The 14,366-nt window shown below is 41.9% G+C and overlaps 1 long non-coding RNA gene across 1 annotated transcript in view; it reads right to left on the bottom strand.

The window, feature by feature from the left end:
- Positions 1-8,364: 8,364 nt before the first annotated feature.
- Positions 8,365-14,366, bottom strand: part of LOC134357969 (uncharacterized) — a 33,618-nt gene continuing 27,616 nt past the window's right edge. Inside the window, exon 3 of the long non-coding RNA XR_010020765.1 lies at positions 8,365-8,702. This is a non-coding gene — a long non-coding RNA (uncharacterized LOC134357969). The remainder of the gene's footprint in view (positions 8,703-14,366) is intronic.

Below are 14,366 nucleotides of genomic sequence, written 5' to 3'. Positions count from 1 at the left end.
TGGAAGAAAGTCCCCTCTCTTCCTGAGGATCGGGCACTCCGTCTGGCCACAACCGTGGTGGGAAGGACCCTAGCCAGAGTAAACCCAGGCAAAGCTGCAGAGCTGGAGAACATACCTGGTCAGGTGCTGCCAAGAGAGCAATGGTAACTAGCCTGAATAATTACCGCCCAGTGGCACTGACTTCAACAATCAGGGAGCGCTTTGAGCGATGGGTAATGCGTTGTATAAAATCCCACATTCCAACTACACTGGACGCTTTCCAATTCGACTACCATTCTAACCGGACCATTAATGACGCTATAATCTCGGCCCTCCACTCTATCCTGTCCCACTCAGTAAACAATGCCTCAGTTGCCAGGATGTTGTTCCTCAACTTCAGCTTGGCATTCAGCACCATCATCCCTCAGAAGTTAGTGGGTAAACTGTCCTTGTTGGGATTCAGCACTCCTCTCTGCAACTGGTTCTTGATGAATGACACCAGTCAGTCCAAGTTGGCAGCAACATCTCAAATTCCATCATACTGAGTACTGGTGCTCCTCCTCCTCTCCCCCCCCCCCTGGGGCATCAAGTTCACTGATGATACTACAGTTATTGGCCTCATCAACATAGTCAGCATACGGAGAAAAGGTAGAGAGGCTTTCAAATGGTGCAAGAACAGCAACCTGAGCTCAAGATGGACAAGACCAAAAGATTGTGGACTTCAGGAAGGCACAGGTCGACCACTTTCCAATGAACATCACTGGCTCTGCTGTGGAGAGGGTGAAGAGCTCAAAGTTTCTTGGTGTGCACACAATGGACAATGTAACCTGGACCCACAACACCTCCGCACTACTCAAGAAGCCACAGCAGCGTCCACACTTTATAAGGAGATTGAGGTGAGCAAGACACCCCAGTAGCCCTCATTTCAGCCGCTTTCTACAAGAGCACCTTCAAGAGTGTCCTGTCTGGCTGCATCATTTTGTGGCACGGAAGCTGCAAGGCATCGTACTGCAAGACTCTACAGAGAACAGTACAAACCACTGAGAGGATCATCGGGGTCTCCCCCCTCTCTAATTGTGACACTTGATGCGAGCACTGCAGGTCGAGGGCCCAAAGCATTTTGGAGGATCCCTACCATGCATCCCACATTCTCTTTGACCCACTACCATCAGGAAGGAGGTGCATATGCATCAGCACTAAGCCTGCCAGACTGGATAACAGCTTCTTCCCTCAGACTGTGAGACTAATGAATACCTAGCCACCTCCGAGGTTTTGTCACTGGGACAGTGCACTGTTTATTGTTTATTGTTCTGTTTAATATTTACTTGTGTTGCACTTCAGTGCATGCATTTTGTCTTATATTAACTTATTTATAGTGTAACAGTTTGTCTTGTGCGCTGCATGATATGTGTGTTTTGTGGATGCACTGTGGTCCGGAGGAACGCGGTTTTGTTCGATTGTATATGCGTACAGTCAGATAGTCATAGTCATAGTCATACTTTATTGATCCCGGAGGAAATTGGTTTTCGTTACAGTTGCACCATAAATAATAACTAGTAATAGAACCATAAATAGTTAAATAGTAATATGTAAATTATGCCAGTAAATTATGAAATAAGTCCAGGACCAGCCTATCGGCTCAGGGTGTCTGACCGTCCAAGGGAGGAGTTGTAAAGTTTGATGGCCACAGGCAGGAATGACTTCCTATGACGCTCTGTGCTGCATCTCGGAGGAATGAGTCTCTGGCTGAATGTACTCCTGTGCCCACCCAGTACATTACGTAGTGGATGGGAGACATTGACCAAGATGGCATGCAACTTAGACAGCATCCTCTTTTCAGACACCACCGTGAGAGAGTCCAGTTCCATCCCCACAACATCACTGGCCTTACGAATGAGTTTTTTGATACTGTTGGTGTCTGCTACCCTCAGCCTGCTGCCCCAGCACACAACAGCAAACATGATAACACTGGCCACCACAGACTCGTAGACATCCTCAGCATCGTCCGGCAGATGTTAAACGACCTCAGTATCCTCAGGAAATAGAGACAGCTCTGACTCTTCTTATAGACAGCCTCAGTGTTCTTTGACCAGTCCAGTTTATTGTCAATTCATATCCCCAGGTATTTGTAATCCTCCACCATGTCCACACTGACCCCCCGGTTGGAAACAGGGGTCACCGGTACCTTAGCTCTCCTCAGGTCTACCACCAGCTCCTTAGTCTTTTTCACATTAAGCTGCAGATAATTCTGCTCACACCATGTGACAAAGTTTCCTACCGTAGCCCTGTACTCAGCCTCATCTCCCTTGCTGATTCATCCAACTATGGCAGAGTCATCCGAGAACTTCTGAAGATGATAAGACTCTGTGCAGTAGTTGAAGTCTGAGGTGTAAATGATGAAGAGAAAGGGAGACAAGACAGTCCCCTGTGGAGCCCCAGTGCTGCTGATCACTCTGTCGGACACACAGTGTTGCAAGCACACGTACTGTGGTCTGCCGGTCAGGTAATCAAGAATCCATGATACCAGGGAAGCATCCACCTGCATCGCTGTCAGCTTCTCCCCCAGCAGAGCAGGGCGGATGGTGTTGAACGCACTGGAGAAGTCAAAAAACATGACCCTTACAGTGCTCGCTGGCTTGTCCAGGTGGGCATAGACACGGTTCAGCAGGTAGACGATGGCATCCTCAACTCCTAGTCGGGGCTGGTAGGCGAACTGGAGGGGATCTAAGTGTGGCCGGAGCAGCTCCAGAACAAGTCTCTCCAGGGTCTTCATGATGTGGGAGGTCAATGCCACCGGTCTGTAGTCATTGAGGCCGCTGGAGCGCGGCGTCTTCGGTACAGGGACGAGGCAGGACGTCTTCCACAGTACAGGAACCCTCCGGAGCCTCAGGCTCAGGTTGAATACATGGGGCAGTACTCCACATAGCTGAGGGGCACAGGCTTTGAGCACCCTGGTACTGACACCATCCGGTCCTGCAGCCTTGCTTGGTTTGAGACGTTTCAGCTGTCTTCTCACCTGTTCAGCCATGAAGCCCACCGTGGTGGTTTCGTGTGGGGAAAGGGTATAGTCATGATTGCAGGGTGGGGGACTGTGAGGAGGGGTAGGAAGGGAGAGTGGAATATGTGTTGGTTGGGGGCCGACAACAGATGGCTCATGTGGGGGATGGGCAGGGGTCACAATGTCAAATCTGTTAAAGAACAGGTTAAGTTCGTTGGCCCTGTCCGCACTGCCTTCAGCTCCTCTGTTGCTAGTTTGCCGGAACCCAGTGATGGTCCTCATCCCCCTCCAGACCTCTCTCATGTTGTTCTGCTAGAGTTTCCACTCAAGCTTCCTCCTGTACCTGTCTTTAGCCTCCCTGATCCTGACTTTCAGGTCCCTCTGTATTGCCCTCAGCTCCTCCCTATTTCCATCTCTAAACACCCTCTTTTTAGCGTTCAGGATGTCCTTAATGTCCTTTGTCACCCATGACAATAAACTTGAACATGAACATGGGCCAGTGTGGAATCTGGGTCTCTCTCTAAAATCAGTTCCATAGAAAACAGATAAAGGAACACAAACTAAAAACTGTCACCAGGTTCGGATGTGGCCCAAGTGCGGAGTGAGAGACACTGAAGCCGGTCGATAGTTCACAAACTTCAATGTGAACAGTGTTAAAGGGAAAATAAAACAATAAATGCTCGGCCAAACAGGGCCGTTAACTAAACCTCTCAAATGGAAGTCGAAGCCTACACTGCGGCTGAAAAGAACATCTAAATATTAAATGAGTACTGCTAACCTTCGGAGTCAGTTGACTCAACAGTCCAATTTCTCGGGCAAAGCCGAATGCAAGCAGGCAGCGAAGTACTGCTGTGCTCTGTCCAAGTCTCAACAAGCAATACAATGACAAATATGGAGTTAAATATGATCACAACTAGATAATAGTTAGCGGACACGTGCATATTCACAAGCTGCTGAATTTGTGGTTGTGACAAAAACATAGATAAGACAAAGCAAAATCCATGCTTGCATGTTTCTTCCTTTGGGACCTTCGCAAATAACTGCAAAACTAGAACAAACAGTTAATTTCCACAATAGGAAAAACTTTAATATATTTTCCAAAGAACTAAAGTGTGCGCTTGGGCCCTCTCTCACTGCAGCACACTTCCTCTGTTCCCATAGCACCAGTCATGACCTGGACCATCGGAGACCCTCGAAGCAAAAGAGACTGGGTGCTTTCTGCACGTCAGATTCATATTCTGTCTGTGCCGTGACATCATCAGCTAGAGCAGGTGCCAAATGGCAGCCGATGGAAAGGCTGCAATACTCCTTAAAGGGGCCTGTTCCTAGCTTTCAATGAACAGGTATGATTGACACTTACTGTGACATAAACCAGCCATGATCGATGAGATGTATGTATCCCGGGCCTTACGAATTGCTCCCAGAAATTTCATCCATTGCTGCTCTGCCGTCATCCCTGCTAGTGTTCTTTTTCAATCAATTTTGGCCAGCTCTTCTCTCATGTCTCTGTCATTCCCTTTACTCCACTGTAATATTGATACACCTGACTTTTGTTTCTCCTTTTCAAATTTCTGGGTGAATTCTATCATATTACGATCACTTTCCCCTCAGGATTTCTTTACCTTAAGCTCTCTAATCAATTCCAGTTCATTTGCACAACACCCAGTTCAGGATAGCTGATCTCCCATTGGGCTCAATCATGAGCTGCTCTAAAAATCCATCTCATAGGCATTCTAGAAATTCCCCCTCTTGGGATCTAGCAGCAATCTCATTTTCCCAGTCTACCTGCATATTGAAATCCCCCATGACTATTGTAACATTTCCCCTTTTGACATGCATTTTCTATCTCCCATTGTAATTTGTAGACCACATCTTTACTACTGTTGGGGATCTGCCTCAGGGTCTACTTACCTTTGCCATTCCTTGGCTCTATCCACAATGATCCTAGACCTTCCAATCCTATGTCACCTCTTTCTAATGATTTGATTTCATTTTTTACCTAAAGAGCCATGCCACCCACCTCTGCCTGCCTGCCTGTCCTTTTGCTTCAAGCTCCCAGCTATAACCTTCTTTCAGCTATGATTCAGTGATGCCAATCTGTAACTATGCTATATTCATCTACCTTATCCGTATACTGCCTGCATTCAAATATAATACCTTCAGTCCTGTGTTCACCCTTTTCGATTTTGTCTGCCTTTTACATTGCAATTCACCGTGTTGACAGCAGCTTTGCCCTGTCATCCGTCTTTCCTTACTAGCAGTCTCACTACACACTGCCTCTATTTGTAAACCAACTACCCCAACCAGCACTATCACTCCTGTTCTCATCGACCTGCCAAATTAGTTTAAACCCTGCCGAACAGCTCTAGCAAACCTGCCTGCGAGGATATTAGTCCCACTCAGGTTCAGGAATAACCTGGCCCTTTCATACAGGTCGTAGCATCCCCAGAGGAGATCCCAGTGATCCTGAGATCTGAAACCCTGCCCTTTGCAACAGTTTTTCAGCCATGCATTCATCTGCCAAATCATCCTATTCTTGCCCACACTGGCTCAAGGCATGGGTAGCAGTCCAGAGATTACCACCCTGGAGGTCCTGCTTTTCATCTTTCTACCTAGCTCCCTAAAATCTCTCTTCAGAACCTCCTCACCTTTCTTACCTAGGTTATTGGTGCCAATATTTATCAAGACTTCTGGCTACTCACACCCCCTCCCTTAGAATGCCATGGACCCGAACCGAGACATCCCTGATCCTGGCACCTGGGAGGCAAGCTACCATCTGGGTGTCTCTATTCCCCTGACTATGGAATCTTGTATCACCTCTTCACCTGTGTTCTCTTCTGAGCCACAGTGCCAGAGACCTGGTCGCTGCGGCTCCTCCCTAGTAGGTCGCTTCTACCAGCCCCCACCCCCAACAGCATCTAAAGTGATATATTAATTATTGATGGGAACAGCCACAGGGTGCTCTTCACTGACTGCCCCATTTCCCTCCCTTCTCCTAACAGTCACCCAGTTACCTGCCTTCTGCAGCCTGGGAGTGACTACCTCCCTATAGCTCCTATCTATCACTTCCTCTATCTCCCGTATCAGCCAAGGGTCATCAAGCTGCAGCTCCAGTTCCTTAACACGTTCTCTGAGGAACTGCAGCTCGGTGAGGCTAGAGGTCTCCCAGAATTCCCACATCTCACAAACAGAATAAAACAGTCCTGACGAAGGGTCTCGGCCTGAAACGTCGACTGCGCCTCTTCCTATAGATGCTGCCTGGCCTGCTGCGTTCACCAGCAACTTTGATGTGTGTTGCTTGAATTTCCAGCATCTGCAGAATTCCTGTTGTTTGAGAATAAAACACTGCCATTTTCACCACACTAACAACTGAGGAAAGAAGAACAGAGAAGAATAACGGAGTCCAAATGCTCTTCAAAAGATAACATCATCTCCTACTTCAGGGGTCCCCAACCTTTCTCGCACCACGGACCAGTTTAATAGACAATAGACAATAGGTGCAGGAGTAGGCCATTCAGCCCTTTGAGCCAGCACCACCATTCACTGTGATCATGGCTGATCGTCCACAATCAGTACCCTTTTCCTGCCTTCTCACCATATCCCTTGACTCTGCTATCTTTAAGAGCTCTATCTAACTCCTTTCTTTATTACAATTTTTTTATTGAGAGTTTTCAAACTTGATTACATGGAATAATAATATCTACCCTCCCCCCTCCCCTTAACCCTTCCCCCCGATACATACCCCTACCTAAAAAAAAGAGAAAAAGAAAAAAAAAGAAAGAAAGACTGCCTGGATATTGGAAGGTCTCCTCATGCTCCATGGGATTCAAAGTAAATTTTATATATTTATTTGTTTCTTTCCCCAAAGGACCAACATCTTTATCATCGGAGTACCTATACATGCCAACCTATCTTTTGTAAATAAGGGCGCCAAATATTCAAAAATGTATCATATTTATCTCTTAAATTATAAGTAATTTTTTCGAGTGGAATAGAACTAGCCATTTCATTATTCCAACGATCCATACTTAAATACGAATCAGATTTCCAAGTAACTGCTATAGTCTTCTTAGCTACTGCCAATGCAATTTTTATAAATTCTTTCTGATATTTATTCAATTTAAGTTTCGGTTTTATCCCTTCAATATCACCTAATAGAAATAATACAGGGTTGTGTGGAAGTTGAGTTCCAGTAATTTGTTCCAATAAAACTCTTAAATTTATCCAAAAAGTTTGAATTTTGGAATAGGACCAAGTAGAATGTAAAAAAGTACCAATTTCTTGATTACACCGAAAACATTGATCAGATAAGTCTGAATTTAATCTATTTATTTTTGCGGTGTAATATATAATTGGTGTAAAAAATTAGATTGTATTAATCTGAGTCGAACATTAATTGTATTTGTCATACTGTCAAGACATAGTCTTGACCAATTTATTTCATCAATATTAATACTCAAATCCATTTCCCATTTTTGTCTTGACTTGTGGAAGCCTTGTTTAAGTGTCTGTTTTTGAATCAGATTATACATAAAAGAAATATCTAACTCCTTGAAAGAATCCAGAGAATTGGCCTCCACTGCCTTCTGAGGCAGAGCACTCCACAGAACCACAACCCTCTGTGTGAAAAAGTTTTTCCTCAACTCCGTTCTAAATTGTCTACCCCTTATTCTTAAACTGTGGCCTCTGGTTCTGGAGGCAAGATTGACACGATTCTTGCTGACCAGCCGACCGACGGGGGGTGGGGGGGAGGTCGTTAATCGCCACTGGAATATAGGTGATAAGTCAACTATAGGTCACTTATAAATGGCTAATACACTCAATTTCATTTCTAAGAGGGTTTATCTAACAAATTTAATATTAAACACACAGCTCATATTAGCCTCACATGAATATTGATGTCAATTATAAATCAATAGCATCATAACATTTTAAGTAACATTTGGATATTAAACACACAGCGCATATTTTCCTCGCATGAATATTGATGTCAATTATAAGTCAATAGCATCATAACATTTGGATATTAAACACAGCGCATATTTTCCTCGTATGAACATATAAATTCATAGCAACACACCAATCTTGTTGAATCAGTGGAAGCCCTGGGCTTGTTTTCCTGCAACAAGATGGTACCATCGAGGGGTGACGGGAGACAGCGATACTCAAACGGGGTTCCTTGTGTCCAGTCTATTCCGCAATTTAGTTTTTGTTGCATTCATTGCAGAAAACTCCGCTTCGTAGAGATATGATGTTGGAAATGGAAGCAACGTTTTCAGTGCTTTCATGGCTAGCTCAGGATATTCAGCCTTGACTTTGATCCAGAATGCCAGCTGAGATGTTATGTCAAACATACTTTTCAGCCCATCATCTTGAGGAGTTGATCTTTTTCTCGTGCTGACATGGATGATTCACTGGGGACATTCACAAATGGGTCACGGACCCATTCCTTTGCACGTCTTGGGTCACTGATAACCATGCGTGCGTTCGTTCAACAGTGCATTACAGGGAATGAGGAAAGGTGCAGTTGACTCATATCATTTCATGTCGCCAAATCATATCGTTTCTTCGCGGCCCAGTAGCACGTGCTTTGAGGCCCGATACCGGTCCACGGCCTGGTGGTTGGGGACCGCTGTCCTACTTGATCTGAAAATATACTTCTTAAACACTTCTGAGGGTAATGCAGATTTGGGATTTTCCTCTAAACTGCAGGAATCAAAATAATCTGGGATAAGAAAAACAGAAAAGACCTTAAACAGAAACCAAACATTTCACTCTTTTGGGTGAACTGTACATTGATGTCTGCAAATCAGATTATTTGACTTGGCATCATATTAAAGAGCAAAGTGGTGTCAGATGTTAAGTTTCACATATGTTTCAAATTCATAATCTTGTTTTCCTTTCCTGTCTTCTCTTCCTGCTAAACGTACTTGACACAAAAAATGTGCTGGGGCTAGAGATATTTCAAATCTATCATGATTGTTTTGGATCTTGGATTTGGGGATTTTGGACCATGTTTCACATTGGCGAATTAACAACTTACGCAACAAGCTTAAGTGTTGGAGTAACACAGTGCGCTGAGAAACACCTCTGCAGGGAAAGTATTGTTGATATTTCAGGTTGAACCCCTGCTTCAAGCTCGAGAGTGGAGAGGTGAGCCCAACGGGTTTAAAGGTGAGGAGGCCGGGGGCCGTGGGGGTTGGTGAGACAGAAGTCTGAGATGATTTGGTAGACTGAGGAGGAGTGTAGGTTGATAGGCATGTTGTGCTAGGTAAGAGAGGAGAGTGGGGAGATTCCTTTCTCATCACTGCCCTTCTAATCTGAGTTCTGATAAGGAACTTTGACCTGCAACATTAATAGTCCCAAGATAAGTGCGTACAAAAATTTACATTAAACAATCTTGAAACTTAAATTGTCGGAGCTATCTCATTAATTAAAGTTGAAATGATTTTACTTTTTAATAATGTTCCTTCTTATGAACTGTTGATTGTGTGATTAATAGAAGGGCTACAAGAAAAAAATACTTAACTTCTTCAAGTAGTTATAGTATCTACTTACTGTTAAACAAAAATTGTAGCTCTTTTGATTGCTCATAATGCATGATGAATGGTCCTTTAATATTTTAATATTATTTTAAATCTATTATTTCTTAAATATTGTCATTAAATTTAGACTCCCAGTTCTCCTTACCACCTCCTGAGTTTGGAGCACTGATAAATATTATATTCATCCGGAGTTAGGAAAGCATGTTTTAAACTTTCCGAGGAGTCAACTAATTAGGAATACCATGAGTATCAGTCCTAACTGCTAATTTAGTTACTTTAGTAAGATATTTAACTTTTCCAAGTAGATTAACGCAACAAAGTCTGTTTACATGCAATCATTTGAAAACATTCTTTCTAAACTGTTCAATTTTTACATGTACTGTTTACAAAGGGAATTTCATACTTTCATGTTGTTGTACATGTAAAGGCATTTAATTCTGCACAAAAGATTTGACTTACAAATGACCCCTGCCAAATTACTCATATTATGGTAATAGAAACAGAAGGTCTCTTGATATGTGGGGGAGACTTACATTTACAATTACAACCAAAGGTAGACTCTTCCAATAGAAAAACTTATGAAACAAAGTCCTTACGTCAGAAAGTTAACACTCTTTTTGAGGATGTTGGTCTAATAGATATATGGAGGGACCTTTTCCCTGACAGAAGGGATTACACTCATTATTCTGCCCCCCCCCCCATTCCGTATATACAAGAATAGACTGTTTCATAACATTTGGAAAAGATAGAGACAAAATAATCACCTGTGGAATTGGGACAATAGATGTAAGTGACCATGCACCTATATATTTATCTGTTGATTTTGACCTACAACCAAAGAATACTAATTGAAAACTAAATTCAAGTCTACTCAATGATCCCTATTTTAAGAAACAAATTAAAAAAGAAATTGGTCTTTACTTAGAATTCAATGATAATGGAGAGGTTTCACCTCCCATTCTATGGGATACTCTGAAAGCTGTCTTAAGAGGGAAAATTATAGCGATATCTTCATATAAGAAAAAAATAAGGAATAAAACATTAGAGGAATTACAAAATAAGCTGAAGGAACGAGAAAAAAAAACAATTTGAGTTTGGCACAGGATATACTAGAGGAAATTAAAAACAATTAGGAATGAAATTAATGGTTTGGCTACACAAGAAATTAGAAAAAATTTAATGTTTCTGAAATAGAGGCACTATGAATGTGGATCTAAATCTATGAAAATACCAGCGGGAAACTGAAAAAAAAATAGCAGAAAATACAATTCATAGAATTAGGGATCCAAGAACAAAAGTGATAAAAAAATAAGCTAAGTGAAATTCAAGATGCTTTTGAAATGTTTTACAAAACTCTATATTCCAAAGTTCCGGGGGAAGCATAACCCAAACTGACACCTTCCTGAATTCTTTCGAGTTACCCACTTTAAGCAAAGAACAAAATAGAATGATGATTCCTGACATAACTGAAACTGAACTAAAAACTGCAATTAGTAGGCTTAAATTAAGCAAGTCACCAGGATCAGTTGGATATACGGCAGAGTGGTATAAAGAGTTTAGAAGTGAGTTAATTCCTGCTTTACTCCCGACACTGAACTGGACCCTAAGAAAGGCGAAAATGCCACCAAGCTGGAAGGAGACGATAATCTCAGCTATACCAAAAGAAGGATAAAATGGAATGTGGGTCATTTAGACCAATATCTGTTCTTAATGTGGATTATAGAATATTTACCTCCATCATGGCCACACTGATACATAATGATCAGACAGGTTTTATACAACAATGCCAAACACAGGACAATATACAAAGGATACTTCACATTATGGATCATATTTTAAAAAATGAAATTGAAGCAATAGTGATAAGCGTGGACGCTGAAAAGGCATTTGGTTCGGTTAATTGGAATTTTCTTTACAGAGTTTTACATAGATTTGGTCTACATGATACAATTATTAAAACTATACGGACACTATACGACAATCCTACTGCCAGGATTAAAATCAATGGATATTTATCTAATAGCTTAACCTTAGAAAGGGGCACGAGACAGGGTTGTGCATGGTCACCACTACTCTTCGCATTATATTGGGAACCATTAGCTCAATACATCAGACAAAATGAAGATATCAGGGGAATTACTATTAAAGGGACAGAGCATAAATTGGCCTGTTACACAGATGACATTTTGATCTATCTAGGGCAACCAACATACTTTTCACTTAAATTGATGCAATCCTTTGAACAATATGGTAAATTATCAGGACACAAGATCAACATAGATAAAACCCAACTACTTTCATATAACTATAGCCCACCAAGAGAAATTGAAAGTAGATATCCTTGGGCATGGCAAACAGAGTCCGTCAAATATTTGGGCATCATTATGCCAAAAGATTCGGCAAAATTATCAGAATGCAATTATCAGCCTATATATGAAAAATTAAGGAAGATATAACAAGATGGAACTTAATTCCTTTTCTTGGTCTCAGTTCAAGGATTGAGTCTATTAAAATGAATATACTGCCCAGACTACTATATCTCTTTTAGACCCTACCAATAGAGATTAACCAAAATGAATTCAATGAATGGAACAAGATGCTATCAAGATATATATGGCAAGGTAAAAGGCCTAGGCTTCATCTCAAAACTTTGCAATTAGCCAAGGAAAGGGGGGGATGGGGCCTACCTTCTCTTAGAGATTATTATTTTGCAGCACAGTTGAGAGCTGTGATATGCTGGTGCAACCCATCATATGGCGCTCAATGGAAAAACATTGAAGAGAGGATACTTTCCATCCCCATACAGGCAATTTTGGCTGATAACAACCTACAAAGTTACATAGATAATATTGACAGCCTGTGGGTGAAATGGACTCTTAAAATATGGAAAACTATTATAGAAGAATATAAACTAGAGAGAGACATTGCAATTCTTAAATAGTGTGCATATGACTCAGATTTTACACTGAATAAACTGGATGCTAGATTTAAGGACTGGACAGCTAAAGGAATAACAATTATTTGCAATATAATGAAAGAAGGAACACTGTTCTGTTTTGAAATGCTCAAAGAGAAACACTTATTAGAAAAACAAGACTTTTACCGGTATTTACAGATGTGACAGTATGTTAATAGGACAGTTAAAGATGTAACCAAGGCAAGTACATGTCTGTTAGAGCTATTTAGAAAAGCGTATAATTCAGACAACGGTAGTAGAATCATTTCAAGCGTGTATAAGGGTTTGTCAAATCTTAAAACACATTCGACTTCATACATTAAAACAAAATGGGAGCAGGAAGGAGGGATAATAATATGAGGAAGAATGGACAATAATATGGAGGTATCAATGGAAGTGTACCAGTTCACAGAAATGGAGGGAGTTTGGGTGGAAAAAATTGATAAGATATTTTATTACACCCGCTCAGAAATCCCATTATGATAGTAACCCCCCTGCTTGCTGGAGAAATTGTGGAAATCAAAATGCAAACCATTATCATATTTTCTGCAGATGCCCTGTTATCAAAGACTATTGGAGTAGGATACATAATGCCCTACAAGACATCTTTAAATGTGAAATACCCTTAGAGAGTAAGACCACATATTTTGGGTGTTTGGGAATGGTTGAAAAGAGATAAATATTTAATGAATGTACTCCTGGTGGCTAGTAAAAAGACCCTTACCAGGAAATGGTTATCACAGGAGAGCCCAACTTTTAAATGTATGGATGGAAATTACAACGGACATTTACAAAATGGAGAAGATAACAGCATCTGGTAATCATAAGTTGGAACAATTTTATTCATACTGGAAAAAATGGTTTAACTACATAACACCTCATAGGCCTGATTTTATTCTCACAAGTCAATGAATATGTTGTAAAAAAAAGATCACTCCCTACTCTGTACATAGTTTTCTTCTTTTGATTGTTCTTTCTTTCATCTCCTTTCTATAAGTGTATACCTCAGATAAATATTATGTGGAGATTTGTGACAAATATGATTTTTTTATATTATATTATATTATATCACAAGACGATCCGGGTATTCTCTAACCGGAAACTTTGGATGAATTATGAGGTCAAGTCCCTTTTAAAGGCTAGAGCTGCGACATTTAGGTCCAGGGATACCAGTTGCCACACGGAATCCAGGTGTGAACTCCGGAAAGCCATTAAGGGCGCCAAGACGCAATATTGAGCCAAGTTAGAAGCCCAGGCTAACCAGAGGGATGCCAGTAGACTATGGCAGGGTCTAAATGAGATCACTGGGCGCAAAGAAAAGGCTGGGAATATCAATAACTGTGGTGCTTCTCTTCCTGACGAACTTAACGTATTCTACGCAAGATTCAAACAGAAGAGGAGCGTCCCACTCCCTTCGGATGAACCGGACCTGGTGGCATCGAGATTCATCATCACCAAGGAGGACGTTAGAAGGGCCTTCCTGAAGATAAATCCAAGGAAGGCGACAGGCCCAGATGGCGTCCCAGGACGGGTTCTCCAGGCCTGTGCAAGCGAGTTAGCTGGACTGTTTGCTGACATCTTCAACTGCTCCTTGCTTCAGTCTAAGATCCCCTCGTGTTTTAAGAGGGCAACCATAATCCCAGTGCCGAAGAAGAGCAAGGTGGCATGCCTGAATGACTATCGACCTGTGGCTCTGACATCAATTGCTATGAAGTGCTTCGAGAGATTGGTTATGGCACACATCAACCACAGCCTACCAGTCAACCTCAACGCTTTGCAATTCACCTACTGGAGCAACAGGTCAACAGCAGATGCCATTTCTCTGGCCCTACATTCCTCCTTAGAACACCTGGAGAATAAAGACGCATACGTAAGGCTCCTTTTCATT

The sequence above is a fragment of the Mobula hypostoma genome, chromosome 17, assembly GCF_963921235.1.
Source record: "Mobula hypostoma chromosome 17, sMobHyp1.1, whole genome shotgun sequence".
Taxonomy (NCBI): Eukaryota; Metazoa; Chordata; class Chondrichthyes; order Myliobatiformes; family Myliobatidae; genus Mobula; species Mobula hypostoma.
The sequence above is the reverse complement of the archived record's forward strand: the minus strand, read 5'-3'. Positions and strand labels throughout refer to the sequence as shown.